Source organism: Podarcis melisellensis (genome assembly GCF_964234715.1).
Source record: "Podarcis melisellensis genome assembly, chromosome: 17".
Lineage (NCBI taxonomy): Eukaryota > Metazoa > Chordata > Lepidosauria > Squamata > Lacertidae > Podarcis > Podarcis melisellensis.
The window spans coordinates 15,901,838-15,919,663 of record NC_138534.1 but is presented as its reverse complement, the minus strand read 5'-3'; the positions used below and the strand labels follow the sequence as shown (position 1 = coordinate 15,919,663).

The 17,826-nt window shown below is 43.2% G+C and overlaps 1 protein-coding gene across 6 annotated transcripts in view; it reads right to left on the bottom strand.

The window, feature by feature from the left end:
• The window catches only part of BNC2 (basonuclin zinc finger protein 2), a 411,384-nt gene that overhangs the window by 293,395 nt on the left and 100,163 nt on the right, over positions 1-17,826 (bottom strand). The window lies entirely within an intron of this gene.

The following is a 17,826-nucleotide window of genomic DNA, read 5'->3' as shown; positions in this document are numbered from 1 at the left end:
AAATGTGACAGTCTGAGAGAAGCAGTTTATTAAGACACCAACTCCAAGTTTATTTAGTTCATAAACTCTCTCCTAGAAAATCGATACAGTCTGTACAGGGTTATTAGGCTGACTAGCTAATACATCCAAATCTGGTCTTCCCGGGCAGCAGCCTAAAATTCTACCTAACAAAGATGGAGGGGAGGGAGAACCTCAACAGCTGTAGAACATGGCATCCAATAAGCCTATCATGTAGTGGCCACATTATGGCATGCAACTGAAACGCCAAGGGGAGGGTGGGGAAATGACTGCTAATACAATACGGAGGAAACCAACGGAATAAAACATCGCAACCTTCCGTACCACTAAGTACATTCCTATTAAAGCAGTAAATAGTTCCTAATAGAAGGAGCACCTACCAGATGTCTTTCCAGAACAATACGCAGGCTACAAAGCACTTAAGGGGTAACTGCAACCCCCTGCAGTGCTAACACAAAAAACTGCACCCAAACCCACTTTTGAGGAAGGGAGCTCCACGAAGCTCCACAGAACTCTTACTTCCAAGTAAAAACGTGCAAGCCCAGGCTGCACAACATTATGGCACCTTGCCTTAGGTATATTTCAAATGTTCGCAAATTCCAACACAAACAGCATTTCATACGGAACCCACATGTGGGTGTTCAGATGTGAGAACACACAAGGATAGATTTCACTACATATGGACGGGGTGTCCTGTGTCCCCTAAGTGTGTGTAAATGCAACAAAATACATGCATGTAATGATTCACATATAGGTTGCCTGCTGATTCATCTATGGAAATCCTTTCTGTATAGGAATTTGTAACATTTGAGTGGCCTTTAATCTTGCAAAAACTGACACATTAGGTTGTTTTCAAATAATATTCTCAAAGTCCAATCCCTGATGCTAATATTTCCCTTTGAAATTAATTATCCCACTTCCCTTGGTGCAAGCAGAGTGAATTCCCCCCCAGCCCCAAGAGACTGTCTCAACAAACCTAGGTAACTGTGTATTAACTCACCAGACAACAGTCCCCCCCCCCCACTATACCTCCAGTAATCACAAAATGCTACGAACTAACAGCACGGACAATGCATTTAGTGTCACAAGATTTTGAGTGAAATGCTATGGGCCATGTTATACTTTAACAGATTTCCACTTAGCTTTCTGAAAGACTTAAAGACTAGCTCTTTGTATTAAGTGTTTTACCATATTCAGTAAAGCATAATAAAAGCACTGTCCATACTGTTTGTTTGTAACACCACATTTTTCGATTGTATAACAGTGCTGATGCTCAATGAAAAGACCTCTGGATAAGATTACAGTAGAGCTTTCCATACTGTGTGTCACGACACATTAGTGTGCCGGCTGATGTGCGGGTGTGTCGTGCAAACGCTCTTATAAGGGGTAAGTTTAACCTCCGGTTTGCTAGTTAAAACTGAATTGCAGTGTCGTGAAATGATGCATGTCTAGAAAGTGTGTCACCAACATGAAAAGTTTGGAAAGCTCTGGATTAAAGTCTTATGTGGCACAATGGTGTTCTTCCCCCCCCCCCAACCCCCAAGAAACTTCCATTCATTGTCACAATTCTTTGATGCATATCTTTAAATACAATCCTTTTTACAATATTTAAAATATTACATCTGCTCAAATATTAGTTCGTTTTTGTCTCCATTTTGTCAGTTCCTGGATGTCAATATGTGTAACATGTAACTACTTTTAAAATTCAAGGGAGCATTTGTTTAAAAGGATTTAAAAGTATATGGAGGTTTTGTCCTATACTTCAGCTATTAATCAGGAAAATAATTGCAGATTTTTTTTTGTATCTTACATGCATATAACTGTACTGTACATGTACATTCAATGAGATCCAATTAGTTTGGGGGGGTTCATTTCAGTTGGGATGCACTAACAAGACTGTGGGGAGACCATGCAATACAGCCAGCAGCATAAGACAGAATGCTGTTTTCCTAGAAGCATGAATTCCCATAACTGATCATTTTAGAATGTTACTGATCCTTACAATATTTGTTTTCCTAACATCTAGCAGATCACAATGAATGCCTGGTATTAACTAAACACGGGGAAGTATCCTGAGCAGCAGTTTAATGGGGGAAGGATATTTCAGCGAGACCCTGTGTTTTTACATTTGGCATGTTAACATTCAGAACATTACTAAACCAAGCCTTTGTCTCACAACACTCATAGACAAAGTTTAAGGGCCTTTACATAAGAGATGGGAAACCAAAAATGTAGCAGGCTCACAATTTTTTGTGCAGCAGGCAAAAAAAAAAAATCTGTTGAAGTGCAAAGCACAAAAATCGAAATAATTTTATTACATACCCCCAGTGCTTTTTTTCCTCAGAAGAAAGGTGTCAGTACAGTGGTACCTTTCTTAAACCGTTCTTAAACTGAGGCGCACTTCCCGTAATGAGACCTCCCGCTGCCGGTGCCCTTCCACCATTCGGATTCCGTTCTTAGACGGAGGTAAAGTTCGCAAACCGGGACACTACTTCCAGAGTTTGTAAACCAAATTGTTTGTAAACCAAATTGTTCTTAAACCGGACTGTTCATAAACCGAGGTACCCCTGTACCTGACTGAAGGCCATTGTGGGAATGGCTAGAAAGAGCAGGAAGAAGAGAGAAACAAGAGGCTGTGACTGATGGGCAGAGAGTGGGGGGGGGGAGGAAAAGACCCCCAAGAGGGAGCAGGTGGGGATGGCATCCGATCTGGAACCTGCAAATTGCAATTGGGCATAGCAGCCCTGTTTTGCAGTGCCTTCCCATTGTCCGGGAACAAGTGAGATGGTGCTGAGAATGGGGCTGGGGAGCCCACACTTCCATTCCTGCATGCAGGGAGGTGGGCAGGCGAGGGAGAGAGCAGGGATGGGGACGAAATGCAGCCGCCGCTGACGGAGCTGGATTTCTCTCCCCCCCCTTCCCCCATTTTCTTCTGACACTCCAGTGGGGTGCCTGGTTTGCTCTTGTTATCCCCACCCAGCCACCCTTTCCCCTTTGCGCTGCCCCTGGCTTCTCAGTTTTAGCAGAGTTGCTCCCCAGAGTCTCCAAGGCTTTCAAGACCAGCCCTTGGATGGGGGCCCTGAAATGAACTGCCAACCAGTGCAGCTGTTTCAAAACAGAGGTTATTTGAGTTCTGAAGGGAAACCCCAGCAGCGGTGGGCTTTGCACTCTTGGGTTCCGGCAGCACCTTGTGTGACACTAAAATTCAGTGCCCTACCACCACCTCTCACGCTCCATTCTACAGCACTGTTTTGGTGGCACCAAAAACCTCCTCTGACCCCAGCCACTCATCTTGCATTTTGGAGCAGTTAAAAGTTTCAATCTCATCTTTAAGGACAGCATTGCATAGAGCACATTGCTATATAAACTCTTCTGGAAGTAACCAGAGCAGGGAGTACCAAGCCCATGTTGTTGTTGTTGTTGTTTAGTTGTTTAGTCGTGTCCGACTCTTCGTGACCCCATGGACCAGAGTACGCCAGGCACTTCTGTCTTCCACTGCCTCCCACAGTTTGGTCAAACTCATGCTGGTAGCTTCAAGAACACTGTCCAACCATCACGTCCTCTGTTGTCCCCTTCTCCTTGTGTCCTCCATCTTTCCCAACATCAGGGTTTTTTCCAGGGAGTCCTTTTCTCATGAGGTGGCCAAAGTATTGGAGCTTCAGGATCTGTCCTTCCAGTGAGCACTCAGGGCTGATTTCCTTCAGAACGGATAGGTTTGATCTTCTTGCAGTCCATGGGACTCTCAAGAGTCTCCTCCAGCACCACATTATCTCTGTACAAAAGGGGCCATAACTGGCAAACCAGCCAAAGCTGGAAAAATGCATTCCTAGCTAACAGAGACACCTCTGCCTCCATTGGCAAGGCTGAATCCAGGAGCCCCTCACCCCAAAGTTAGAGATCTGTTCCTTCTAGGAGAGTGCAACTCAGCTGAGGACATGACATTTTCCCACCTCCCAAATTCAAGGATTCAGGACACACAACACCTCTGTCTTTCCAGCATTCTGCTCCTATTTATTGGCCCCACATCCAGTCCATCACCACCTCCAGGCAACAGTCTAATGCCTGACCCGCTTTTCCTGATACATATGGAATAGAATCATAGAATTGTAGAGTTGGAAGGGACCCCAGAGGCCATCTAGTCCAACCCGCTTCAGTGCATGGAATAGAGAAACAGAGTTGCATGCCATATTTGTGGCATCTTACTCGAAAACCTTTGAGGGGAGCTCTCACCTGTTTCATATACCACAAAACAACTCCCAGAGTACCGAACAGTAGACCGGGGGCAACCCATAGGCAGGTGGACAGGGTACAAATAATAAGATGATTATTATTATTATTATTAATCTCCCACAATGACTAAGCATCAAATGTCAGATTTATAGCAGCACCCAGTAACATAGCCATGCATTAAAAGCACTTCCGTTTGCTAGTGGAAAATATATTCGGATGAACTGGAAGATATAGGGCACACATATAGTCCAGTATATGTCTTTCTAGCTATATGTGTTTCTTAAGAATTCCGTTCGCTCCATTGACTTACTGTACAGTACCTGTAATTCCCAGAGTTCAGTTTGCTGCAGCTGTTAACAGATTCTATAATCTGTAATGACAGTAAACTGGCCTTTGCTCTTCCCTTATTCACTATTCATTTTCTAGGCTTGGTTAAATAGATTGCTGGGTTAAAGATCAGTAGTTTTTCATGTGACACGCTTTGGTATTCATCTAATGGCCTGTGAGGACAAAACTGTCCCTGTTCTTGCCAAAACAACAAAATGCGTCCTTCACACCGCATGACAATCAGCCCTTCCTTGTGTCCAGATAGCCAAACTTAGATAACTTTTTAGAGGGTGTCTTAAGTGTATGCCTGGAACCAGTTCAGCAAAAGAGAAAGACGCATTTTAGCAAATGCGGAGAATACTATTCTTTTGATTCTGGTTGATATGGACATGTAAACATTTTTTATCCATTCTCTGGCATTTGCAGGATGCTGTTCATAGCAGGCAGCAGGAAGGAATAGTTTAGGTCTCTTCAGTTCTATGTTCATCTGCTCTCTTTTTTTATAGTATCATACCGGTTGATGTTATTTGCAAATTGGGGTACAGTGGGGTATACGCTTCAGGTTACAGACTTCGCTAACCCAGAAATATTACCTCGGGTTAAGAACTTTGCTTCAGGATGAGAACAGAAATCGTGCTCCGGTGGCGCGGCGGCAGCAGGAGGCCCCATTAGCTAAAGTGTTGCTTCAGGTTAAGAACAGTTTCAGGTTAAGAACGGACCTCCGGAACGAATTAAGTACTTAACCCGAGGTACCACTGTACTGCATCCCACCCCGGGATCTCTTGTGATGAAGAGTGGGCTAAAAGCATGAGCTCATGAGTTCAAACATGATAGCTCAGTTGGAAGAGCATGAGACTTTTAATCTCAGGGTCATGGGTTCGAGCATGGCAGGGGGTTGGACTAGATGACCCTCGTGGGGCCTTCCAACTCTACAATTCTAAGATTCTATGATTCATCAAGGCCTAGCTTGGGCATGGTTATTCCATTTCGCCTCAGAGCCGCTGCCAGCCCTTAATATATATAGGGGTGTTGGGAATGATGTGTCCAGACAGGAGTTTGGATCCAGAAGATTGCCCAAACTATGAACCTGTTCCTTCTGTGATTGAGCCATTTATTTATTTACTTTGGTCACTGGAGGCTCCAACGGCAACCCTAGCCACTGAGGCTTTCCACTACCTATAGCTGGTATACCAACTATGCCTTGCACACCAGTTACAGCCACCCTCCAACAAAGATAGCATGGTAGGGTTGCCATATTCTAAAAAGAAAAGAAGAAAAAAAAGACGACGACACATTTGCCGCCTTCTACTTTGGATCGTTAACGACAACTCTACCCATGAAAAAGAGGACGTGTCCTGGAATAAGAGGACCTATGGCAACCCTATCGGGCCACAGTGATTCCCTGAACGGATGACCTCAAGACTCCACAGTTGCACTGCACTCTGTGTTGGGCAACTTCTGGGCCTGGAAAATCAAGCTGGCGTAAAATGCTGCAGCTAGACTGTTGGTGGGGACAGATTTCTGCCAGCGCAGTACTCTTCTTTTCATTGCCCATATTTCAAGCAGGCTTGTCCCTTCAAAGGATAAAATCCCAACTTAATGGTGAGATGGACCTAGGCTAGCCCAGAACCATCAGATGCTGTTTCTGTTAAGATTACAAAGCATCACAGCTAGACTTTAAAACCCTTGTTCTGTTTCTGCCTTTCCCCAGCCACAAATCTCACTAACAGCCACATGTGTTTATGAGCTCTAAGATAGGTACTGTGAGCCCTTACCAAGGCAAGGGAAATAATATTTGAAAATTACACAAAGCTGGCACGGTGACAATAGTTCAGAGGTGGCATTTCAACAGAGCAAACAGCACTTTCTTCCCCCAAGAATGTAAGTAAAGGAATCGCTCTGCGACATCTGTTAGACTATGAAATGCTAACAGATGTCTTAAGTGGGGGGAAAAGGGAGAAAAATCCATACAGGAAACCATACACCAAACAGATAATGCTGCTAACTTTCCACATATTACCAAACAAAAAAACAACAACCCTAAAACACTGGCAGCTTGCTTCCTTTCTGTGATACTTATAAAATATTTCTTCGACTTGGGTTTTAGTAAGTTGGAAGATATGGACTCATAATTTCTCTATATAAAAAAGCATCTATAAGAAAATTTATTTCTAATAATGACACATGTTTTAATGCCTTATATTCAAATACTAAGTATTCCAAAACATTTCACCCATAGGTTTTTAAATCTTTTGTGTTTTAATAAATGAACAAGGGAATATGGAACTATTACAGCCTTCATATGGAGGACTCTGGAAAAAACATTCCTGATTTATTTCCTAATTGTGGTTTCATTCAAACTCTGCTTTGCATCTCACTGTGCCCAATATGTTCAGGCCTATCATGGCGAGTTCTGAAAAGGAAATGAGTAATGATAAGCTGGGGGGGGGGGGGACACACAACAGTGGTTAAGAGATTTGGAATGTTCCCATCTCTGCCAGATCTATGAAGCAGGCTCGGGAGAATTTCAGGCTTGTGGGGTCTACACTTTGGGAATTTTCTTTTGCACTAAGTACCCTGAATCCACTAACCACAGCAAGGTGCAAAATAGGGGCAAGGAGGTGTGGAATCAGACACAAAGGAGTGGCCTAGAGACTGAATGAATTATCTACCTCACCCCATAAACCATGCATGCAGGGGCGGAGAAAGGGGGTACAGTGGGGGCGGGCCACGGTGGGTGTCACAACTGAGGGGGCGGTGTCACAACAAAATGGCGGGCGGCACTCACCACGGGGCCTGGAGCATGCCCGAGCTATGCATCTCTCCTGGGAGTGACATGGTGGCTTGGGCGCCTTCAGCCTCTGCGCTGCCCCAAACGGTCTGCCCACCCCCTTCCCTTCAGCTGTAGGGCAGCTGAGTAGGAGGAGGAAGGCAGGCAGGCAGGCAGACTCACACCCCACGGAGCGTGCCCCGCCCCTGGGTGCCCAATCAGCTTGCTCCGCCACTGCATGCATGCACCAGGAATGACTTATTCTGATGTAGATTTGTACTTAAAAGTGTAACTACAGTTCAAATGGTCCACCCTTCCGAAACCTGTTTTCTTTGCCCTGCGCACACTTTACCCCCTAACACTTCCTTAAACAAAAACAAAAACACCTTTCAACTGTTCGCAGTTATGAAGCTCACAGGGTGCCCATGAACATCAGTGACAAGGGAAACATTTGCCTTTTGCAAGAAAGGGCACAGCAGGCAAACAAAGCTGTACAAAAGTGCTCCTGGCCATCATTGCCACTTAAATATCCAAGAGCAGAGGCAGGTCTAGGAGCAGCCCTATCCTGATCTTTCAAGGGGAGTAAATCACATCTAGTATGCACTATACACCCATAAATCTATGCCACCTATCCTGCTAACCAACAATACCTGTCTTGCCTGAATCAAGTGTGGGACTAGGGCAGCAGAGATAAATTATTATTGTTATTATTATTATTATTATTTATTTGTACCCCGCCCATCTGGCTGGGTCTCCCCAGCCACTCTGGGTGGCTTCCAACAAAGATGAAAAATACATTAAAATGTCACACATTAAAAACTTCCCTGAACAGGGCTGCCTTCAGATGTCTTCTAAATGTCAGGTAGTTGTTTATCTCTTTGACATCTGATGGGAGGGCGTTCCACAGGGCAGGCACCACTACCGAGAAGGCCCTCTGCCTGGTTCCCTGTAGCTTTGCTTCTCGCAGTGAGGGAACCGCCAGAAGGCCCTTGGAACTGGACCTCAGATGGCATGAGTGGCCTTAACAGATGGCTCACCTGCAAACAACGTGTTGCGGGTTAGAACCCTCCATACTTTTGTCTTGGCATGGAGTTGTGCGAGGTTCAACAGACACCCCCCCCCACCACTCCCTTGAATAAAACAACACACAGTCTTCAGTCGAACTAAAGACATATGCCAAAGAGAGTTGGGGCAAAAACACAGTCTTGTTTCACACGGTTCTTTAATGGAAAGGAGTCTTAGGATGAGCAGTCATATTGGCCAGTGCTGCACATGTTCTCATGGAAGGACACAATCGTATTGCGGAGCTTAGGTGGACAATCCTATCTTGCTGAGCAGTGTGAAGAGTCATTTTGGGCTGACAAGGTCAAAGGCCTTCATCAGGTCTCCTGCAGCTAGAATAGTGACAAAATCATGCAGGCTGATAAAGAAAAAGAAGGTAGCTTTTACCATATGTGATGGGCGTGTAAGGTAATAAAAGCATTCTGGGAAATGATGTATAATGAATTGGAAAAAAATGTTTAAAATAATGCTTATTTTTTTAAAAAAAACAGAAGCTTTTCTATTAGGAATTAGATCCCAAAGGAGGAGAAAAGACTTTTCATGTACGCAGCAACAGCCACACGGATGTTACTAGCCCAGAGATAGAGAGAAGACCAAGTCCCTACCAGAGAAGAATGGCAAATTAAGCTGTTGGACTATGTCGAAATGGCAAAACTGACTGGAAGGCTCAGGAACCAAGAAGACAAAAACTTCAATAAAGAATGGGAAAAATTTATAATTTACTTAAGAGACTGCTGTAAGCAGATGAAAACATTAGCAGGATGGCAAGAACACTTGTAATGTAGAAGATATTATGGACTAAATGGAGAGACATAAAATTTGTATGATGAAATAATATGCAGTTGAAAAGGTTTATAAGAGGACCCATGGAGGGGAAGGTGGGAAGTCCAGAGATTTTGAAAAATCTCTAAATATGAATATGCATTTTGTATTGTTATAACTCGACACTTATAAAATCAAATTTTTAAAAAAATAGGAAAAGAAAAAGAAAACCATGCCTACTGTCGACCTCTGAACTCTAAAACCATACTGTGACTAGGGATAGATCCTGTCAGCGAGTGACTGTAATCTGTTGAGAACTACAGGGGAGAAGGCTTTCCTCACAGTGCTCAGCAGAGGTATTCCACAGTAGTTATTATGGGTCACCTTTGTTCTTGCAGAGGGTCACAATGCTGGAGTAATGCATGTCTCGTGAGAGTCAATGGCATTCTTCATCTCTTCGCGGGAAGGAGGGAACCCCAGCTCTTCCAAGACAGGCTGGATGCTGTCAACTGCTGTGTCGAAGACCATGTTTTTATATATATATATATATATATATATGCAGGTTTTGGTGTCCTCGGGTGTCTTCCCGTGTAAAAGTTGGGGTGTCTAGGCGACGTTTCGACGAGGTCTCACTCGTCATCTTCAGGCTGGTGCTTTCGGCTTCTTGTCTGTGTGTGTGTGTGTGTGTGTGTGTGTATTAGTGTTTAAACATACCATTTTCAGCAGTAATAAAACATATTTTTACATCTTATTCCATTTTTTTTTACTTCCATCAGTCCTGTCTGAAAATTTTCCAATCTAATCTCTTAGTAGACATTTCTTATTTTCGCTGTTACATTTAAAACTCATAACCAGTATCTCTGTTCTTTCTCTACTTTGTAGCACTTCGTATATTCCTCCTCACAAAACTTCTTGTAGTCCTACTAACGTAATTTGTTGGTTACAATTGCTCTTCCAATTGTTCATATACTTCTTCCAATCTTCTGTAAATCTCTGGTCCCGCAGGTTTCGAATCCTTCCTGTCATTTTGTCCAATTCTGCATAATCCATTATTTTCATCGACCATTCGTCTTTCGTCGGAATTTCTTCTTGCTTCCATTTCTGGGCTAACAATACTCTTGCCGTGTCGAAGACCATGTTTTCCTGCAAGTACAGTTCTTGATAGTGCTCTGCCCATTGCTTCATCTGCTTGCTGCAGTCTGTGATGATCTCCGTGGACAAGGTTTTCAGCAATGTAGTCCAAAGTCCAAAGGTACTTTCTTCATGCATTTGTACATTTTGGGAGAACTGCCGCTGCCAGCAGCAAGTTGAGCGCTCTGACACAGCTTTAGCCAGTAGTCATTGGCACACTGTCTGGCAATCCATTGCCTTTCTCGGTGCAGCAAGTGTCTTCTTGCAGGGCACATACTTGTAATTAACAAGAGCCTCACACTTTTTAAAAGGAGCAGGGAAATCGCAATCTATTTCTATTTGTTTGAAATATAACTGCACAACCCTAAGATGCCAAGTTAAGAGGAGCAATCTTAGAATAATTAAAATCTATAATGAGTCCTACCTTTGAAAGGAGTGCCTCAAAGCTGTTTACAATGCTTTTTTCAAGGGTAATTTTAAATAAGATTCAAATAGTGTCAGCCATTTCTTTTCCAGTCTACTAGCATTCTCAGTTGATGACTTGAAGAGAGCTCCTATGTTTGATGGCATGACTATGTGACAAACCTATCCAGCCATTTAACTTTTCTTCAGAATAAGCCTAAATATTTAGCATTCTCCCCAAACCTGCACATAATGTATTCCCCAGAATTTCAGGTGGAGGGCAGAGAAAGCTTATTGGATCTTAACCCTTAAACAAATTTAAAGCTAAGGATAAAGTTAACATAACCTAATGTTGTGTTGTCACATTCCAATGCCACCATTTCATCACCCATAGAGCCATGCAATCAGTTCAGCAAATCAAAAAGAATAGTGAAATGCTTATTGTGATCAAGGAAATCTATTAACAAAGTTGTTAATTATTTTAGTTATTGAATGTAGTATAGGAAAGCAGGTAATTTGCGTGCCAATATAGCAATAGATGACATAGTGCTCAATTCAATGAAAACAGTAGGTAAACACATCCCCCTGTGGTTCGCCATTTATGTTAAATGTTTTATTTTTGCTTGGAATTTCGTTCTTGAAAAATAACTGACGTCAATCAAATTTAAATACCAATAGACAAAAACTCATCATGGGCAATGTCCTATTTATTATGGAAAGCATTCTTAAAATACAAAAATTATGAACAGGTGGCAACCCTAAATACACGTGATATCACTTCTAAGTGCTACCTTGAAAGTCATGTTTGATGAGCCTCTAACCTTTTCACCTAAGAGCTACATAATGCCATTATACTAATTAAGCGTGTACATCACTTTATATCCATGTGCTCTAAAGAAATGAGCCTTACATTCAGCTTCAGTCTGGAGATTTTAATTTATGTACTGAGGGTTTTCTTCCTGTTAATTTTTTTGGTATAGCACTCCTCAGTGATAATTTGAACCATAGGCTTTTCCCTCTACAACTGTGGAGAATGTTTGCTCTTGTAGGCCTTGACATCTTTGCACTCAAAATTCTGTTTGAAAAATAACAGCAAGCCACAAATCCGTTTCACACCTTCCCTCCACACATTGACCAAACGTGTGGACAGAGAAGCAGTGTCATGCCCATAGACGGAGCTCCTTACACCTCTAAGCACTCAGGAGATTATGCGAAACAAACTTTAATGTACATTTTCAGGCCCCTGCTAGCGACATTGTGGGGTGCTGCAAGGCACTGTCTTATCTCCAGTGCTATTTAATAGCTAAATAAACCACTGGGAGCAGTCACTAAGAGTTTCGGGGTAGGTTCCATCTGTCTGCTGATAACACCCACTTCTATTTCTGCATAGCATCTAAATAAGGAGGGGCTGTGCAGTTCCTGGGTCATTGCCTGGGCGCAGTGGTGAAATGGATGAGGAAAATCAGGCTGAGCTTCAGTCTTGGCAAGATGGAGGCACTGTGGGTGAATAGTTCCTGTGTCCGAGAAATGGGTCCATTGCCCACTGTGGACGGAGGTTGTACCTCCCCCACCCCCCGAAGGAGCAAGTTTGCAGTCTGGGGATCCAGCTCTGTCACTGTAGGCTCAGGTACCCTCAGAGGCTAGAAGTGCCTTTTGCCAACAGCTACTGGCTGATAGCTACAATAGCCATTTTCAGAGCAGGAAATTGTGGCCATAGAAGCTCATGCGTTAGTTACTTCCAAGACTGGATTGCTGCAACGCGCTTGGATGTGGGGCTTGATTCAGAAGCTGTAGTTGGTGCAGAATGCTGCAGCACAATTGCTAACAGGAGTGAGGCCTTGTTAGTATTTAACACATGTGCTCAGAAATCTACACTGGTTGTTCTTACCTATGAGATCACTTTGCTCCACATATGCCCACTCAATTGCTTCGATCTGTAGAGCTGGCACTTCTATGAGTTTGTAAGAACTTGATTGTTTAGTGTGACAACACTAACACTTTGGAACTCTACTGAGATCAAGCAGGTGCCTTCACTGTATTTTCAGTGCCCGCTATCCCCAGATGCTTAGAAAGTTGATGTGAATTCTGTTTAAACTGTTTTTGTATTTTAACTTTTCGTATGCTTTAAACTGTTGCTGTAATTTAATCATTTTATAAACCACTTTGAGGTCGTTGTCCCCCCAACAATCAAGAGCTGTGTGTATATATATATATATATATATATATATATATATATATATATATGCAGGTTTTGGTGTCCTCGGGTGTCTTCCCGTGTAAAAGTTGGGGTGTCTAGGCGACGTTTCGACGAGGTCTCACTCGTCATCTTCAGGCTGGTGCTTTCGGCTTCTTGTTACTGGAACAGAGCAGGATCTCAGTGTTTGAGTTCCTATAAATACTGTTGAGGGGGTGTGGTGTATAGCCTCCAATGTTCTGGGCAGAGAGGAAGTTCCCAGGCTAGTGTGCCTTTTCTTCTTTTGTTCCTTAATTACTTGAGGGATATCTTGAGTGATTTCTTGAGTGATATCCTGAGTACCACTTAGGTGGGTCATTAGGTGTGGATTAGTTGCTAAAGTCTTTGTGTCTTGACCTCTTGAACTTTGTGAAGAGTTTTTCTGAGAAGATGGCTGTACTGCACTTAGTTGTGCTCTGGCTTGGCTTCGTGTATAGGGGCGAGCTGTGGTTTTGTGGCCTGTGTCAGCCAGATCTGTGTAGGGATTGCAGGGGGGTGCAGCATCCGGAGGTGCCACCATGGTTTGGCTACTGGATGGTGTCTGTAATTTATCTGTGGAGAGGGTCTGGGTTTGGGTCTGGTGTGGTTGATTGGTGATAGCGTTCTGTGTGCCTCTGGATCTGGTGTCAGTTTTTGTGGGGAGGGCTAATTTCCAGATGTCTGGCAAGCGGGATGTGTCGTCACGCTTGTTCATGTTGTGAGGGTGTTTCTCTATCTCGATGGCTTCCATGATTATTCTCTTGTGGTGATGTTCCATGTTAAAGAGCAATTTGGAATCTGCAAAATTAATTTCGTGTCCTGTTTCTTTCATGTGTTGGAAAAGAGAGGAAGTTTTTTCTTCTTTTTTGACGGCATTCTTGTGTTCTGCGATACGTGCATTTATTCGTCTGTTTGTTTGTCCAATGTACGTGGCTGGGCAGACTTTGCAGGGTATTTCATAGACCCCTTGGTTTTCCAACTGGATTTTATCCTTGGGGTTTCTGAGGATATTGGCTATTTTTTGGTTGGTGCAAAAGGCTGTTTTGATATTGTGTTTATGGAGGATTTTGCTAATTTTATCTGTAGTGCCCTTGATATAAGGAAGGAGGGCCATGCCATTGTTTTCTTCTGTGTCTTGGTTTTTGGGGGGTGTTTCTTTTTGGATTAGCTTCGTAACCCTGTTACGAATCCCTACACAGATCTGGCTGACACAGGCCACAAAACCACAGCTCGCCCCTATACACGAAGCCAAGCCAGAGCACAACTAAGTGCAGTACAGCCATCTTCTCAGAAAAACTCTTCACAAAGTTCAAGAGGTCAAGACACAAAGACTTTAGCAACTAATCCACACCTAATGACCCACCTAAGTGGTACTCAGGATATCACTCAAGAAATCACTCAAGATATCCCTCAAGTAATTAAGGAACAAAAGAAGAAAAGGCACACTAGCCTGGGAACTTCCTCTCTGCCCAGAACATTGGAGGCTATACACCACACCCCCTCAACAGTATTTATAGGAACTCAAACACTGAGATCCTGCTCTGTTCCAGTAACAAGAAGCCGAAAGCACCAGCCTGAAGATGACGAGTGAGACCTCGTCGAAACGTCGCCTAGACACCCCAACTTTTACACGGGAAGACACCCGAGGACACCAAAACCTGCATTCCTGTACCCGTGAAAATCTACGAAAGCAAATATATATATATATATATATATATGCAGGTTTTGGTGTCCTCGGGTGTCTTCCCGTGTAAAAGTTGGGGTGTCTAGGCGACGTTTCGACGAGGTCTCACTCGTCATCTTCAGGCTGGTGCTTTCGGCTTCTTGTTACTGGAACAGAGCAGGATCTCAGTGTTTGAGTTCCTATAAATACTGTTGAGGGGGTGTGGTGTATAGCCTCCAATGTTCTGGGCAGAGAGGAAGTTCCCAGGCTAGTGTGCCTTTTCTTCTTTTGTTCCTTAATTACTTGAGGGATATCTTTAACATGGAACATCACCACAAGAGAATAATCATGGAAGCCATCGAGATAGAGAAACACCCTCACAACATGAACAAGCGTGACGACACATCCCGCTTGCCAGACATCTGGAAATTAGCCCTCCCCACAAAAACTGACACCAGATCCAGAGGCACACAGAACGCTATCACCAATCAACCACACCAGACCCAAACCCAGACCCTCTCCACAGATAAATTACAGACACCATCCAGTAGCCAAACCATGGTGGCACCTCCGGATGCTGCACCCCCCTGCAATCCCTACACAGATCTGGCTGACACAGGCCACAAAACCACAGCTCGCCCCTATACACGAAGCCAAGCCAGAGCACAACTAAGTGCAGTACAGCCATCTTCTCAGAAAAACTCTTCACAAAGTTCAAGAGGTCAAGACACAAAGACTTTAGCAACTAATCCACACCTAATGACCCACCTAAGTGGTACTCAGGATATCACTCAAGAAATCACTCAAGATATCCCTCAAGTAATTAAGGAACAAAAGAAGAAAAGGCACACTAGCCTGGGAACTTCCTCTCTGCCCAGAACATTGGAGGCTATACACCACACCCCCTCAACAGTATTTATAGGAACTCAAACACTGAGATCCTGCTCTGTTCCAGTAACAAGAAGCCGAAAGCACCAGCCTGAAGATGACGAGTGAGACCTCGTCGAAACGTCGCCTAGACACCCCAACTTTTACACGGGAAGACACCCGAGGACACCAAAACCTGCATTCCTGTACCCGTGAAAATCTACGAAAGCATATATATATATATATATATATATATATATATATATATATATATATATATATATGAAATAAAATAAATAAATATACCCTGTCCTGTGCAGTTGTGAACCCTAACCGTTATGGGATGGGTGTGTGAAGATCTGGGGCAGAACAAGCAGACACCGCCCGATTCAGCATGGAGAGATATTTAATTCCTCAGAACTAAGTCACATTTAGACTTTGGTTAGGATCTGAATTAGGCTCTATTATGATCTAACCATGTCTCTTTGCAAATGAATTGCAATGACACTGAGATCCAATGAAACCAAGCTATGTGCTTGAGTGTGTGTTATTGGTTTGTTTATTGTTGTGCAGCTTGTGTTCTCAATTTGTATTTTTATGTTGTGAACTGGCCTGTAATCTTTGGATGAAGGGTGGTTGGTTGGTTGGTTGGTTGAGTAAGTACATGCATGTAGCAGGCCCCTGAAAAAACAGTTTATCTACAAATCTGAGTTAAAGAAATAAACAGTAATTCCATAACTATCAAATGCTGCCATCCTGTATGCAATTAGCTAGGATTAAGGGCTGCTGATTGCAATGGGGCTTACTTCCGAGTAGGCACGCAAAGAATTACAGTGCAACTCATTAATGGACTACAAGGGCTTATTAAGTTGCCTACTGTCCTCACAGCCTTATCAACAATTACCGAAAGCTGCGTAAGCAAAAACCCAGCAATCTCTCTCTGGAGAGCACAGAACAGTGAGTTCCATCAAATGGTCAGTAGCAACAGCAGCCGCTGCAAGACACCTACACAGCCACCACAGGGACTTGGCAAAGCAATTAATCTGCAGCTTTGGCATCTGTTAAAGTACGTCTCACAAATAGGGAGTCATACGGACATACAGTAGCTGAAATGCCTTTCGTTAAGGGACAGTTATCTCAAGGCATGATATACAACACAAGGCATGATAGATACAAGAATGAGCTTGACGTGGGGATCCACTGGGCCAAATCTGTAACACAGAGCACCAGTTGTTCCTTGATAAACATGATGTGGAAGATTGCAAGAGATGTTTATTTGGTGTTTTTTTTCCACCTCCTTTGGTGATGTCCTATAATGATCAAAGGTCAAGTAATTTCAGCTGTCACAAAATCAGGAAAACGAGACCACCGCCCCCAGCTGCAATCTACTTTTGTGACATTTGAAAGTACCTTCGTACATGTTGTGGAGCTTCAAACAGCATTAGTACTGACGGCCTAGACGGGATTGATCTTTGAGCTTCGCGGTCTCTTGTTGTCAACAGTACATTATAAAACCAATACTAAATACTTTATAAACAGGTCTCCCTGCAGTATATTAGAAGAATGGTGCATATTTCATGCCTTATAGTTTGGTAGCCACATATCCATCAGACAATTAAATAATTTATCAGATGCTCAGAAGTGCAATACAAGTCAATACAGTTTTGAATACTTGCAAGTTGCTATCCTAATTCACAAGCTTTTAAAAAAGTTATTTCAGTGCAAAATGGAATGTTGTCATTTTGTAATTATATGTGGACAAACCAAACTGAGCAAAAGCATGAGATTGGTTACTTATCAAATATTTATTCTAAATTACACACGCGCGCACACACACACAACTTATCACATCCACCTTAAATTTGAATTAAAAATATTTGTGTTTTTCACCCTTTGAGTGGAATTGGTACAAATATGCAGAACACCTAACTGAAAACAGCATTTTGTCTGTTCAAAGCCCCACATGTGTATTGTTTGGGGTGTTAGGCTGTGTATGCCAATGCCCTTCCAATCCCTGGATCCAGCAAGTGTTAAAATTTAATCAAGGTTTCTAAAGCTTGGAACTGCTGGGCTAGCCTCCTGGTGAGGTGATAGACTGGGTGATGAGCCATTCAGGAGAACAAAGGAAAGGGCTCTCTGGGAGATGGCAAATGGGTGGGGCCCCCTCTCTCAACTCCAGGTAGTTAGAAGGACAAAGGGAAGGTTAAGAGTTGTGGTGCTGGGAGTCAGAGGAAAAAGCAGCAAGTTGGAGATAAGAGAGAAGGAGTAATGGTTGATTTATGTTTGATTCCAAAACTGAGGCAGGGTGTTAATGCTGTGAACGCCCCCATCGTAGCCTCAGGTTGTACATCTGTGTAAATAAGCTTTATATCATAAAGACAC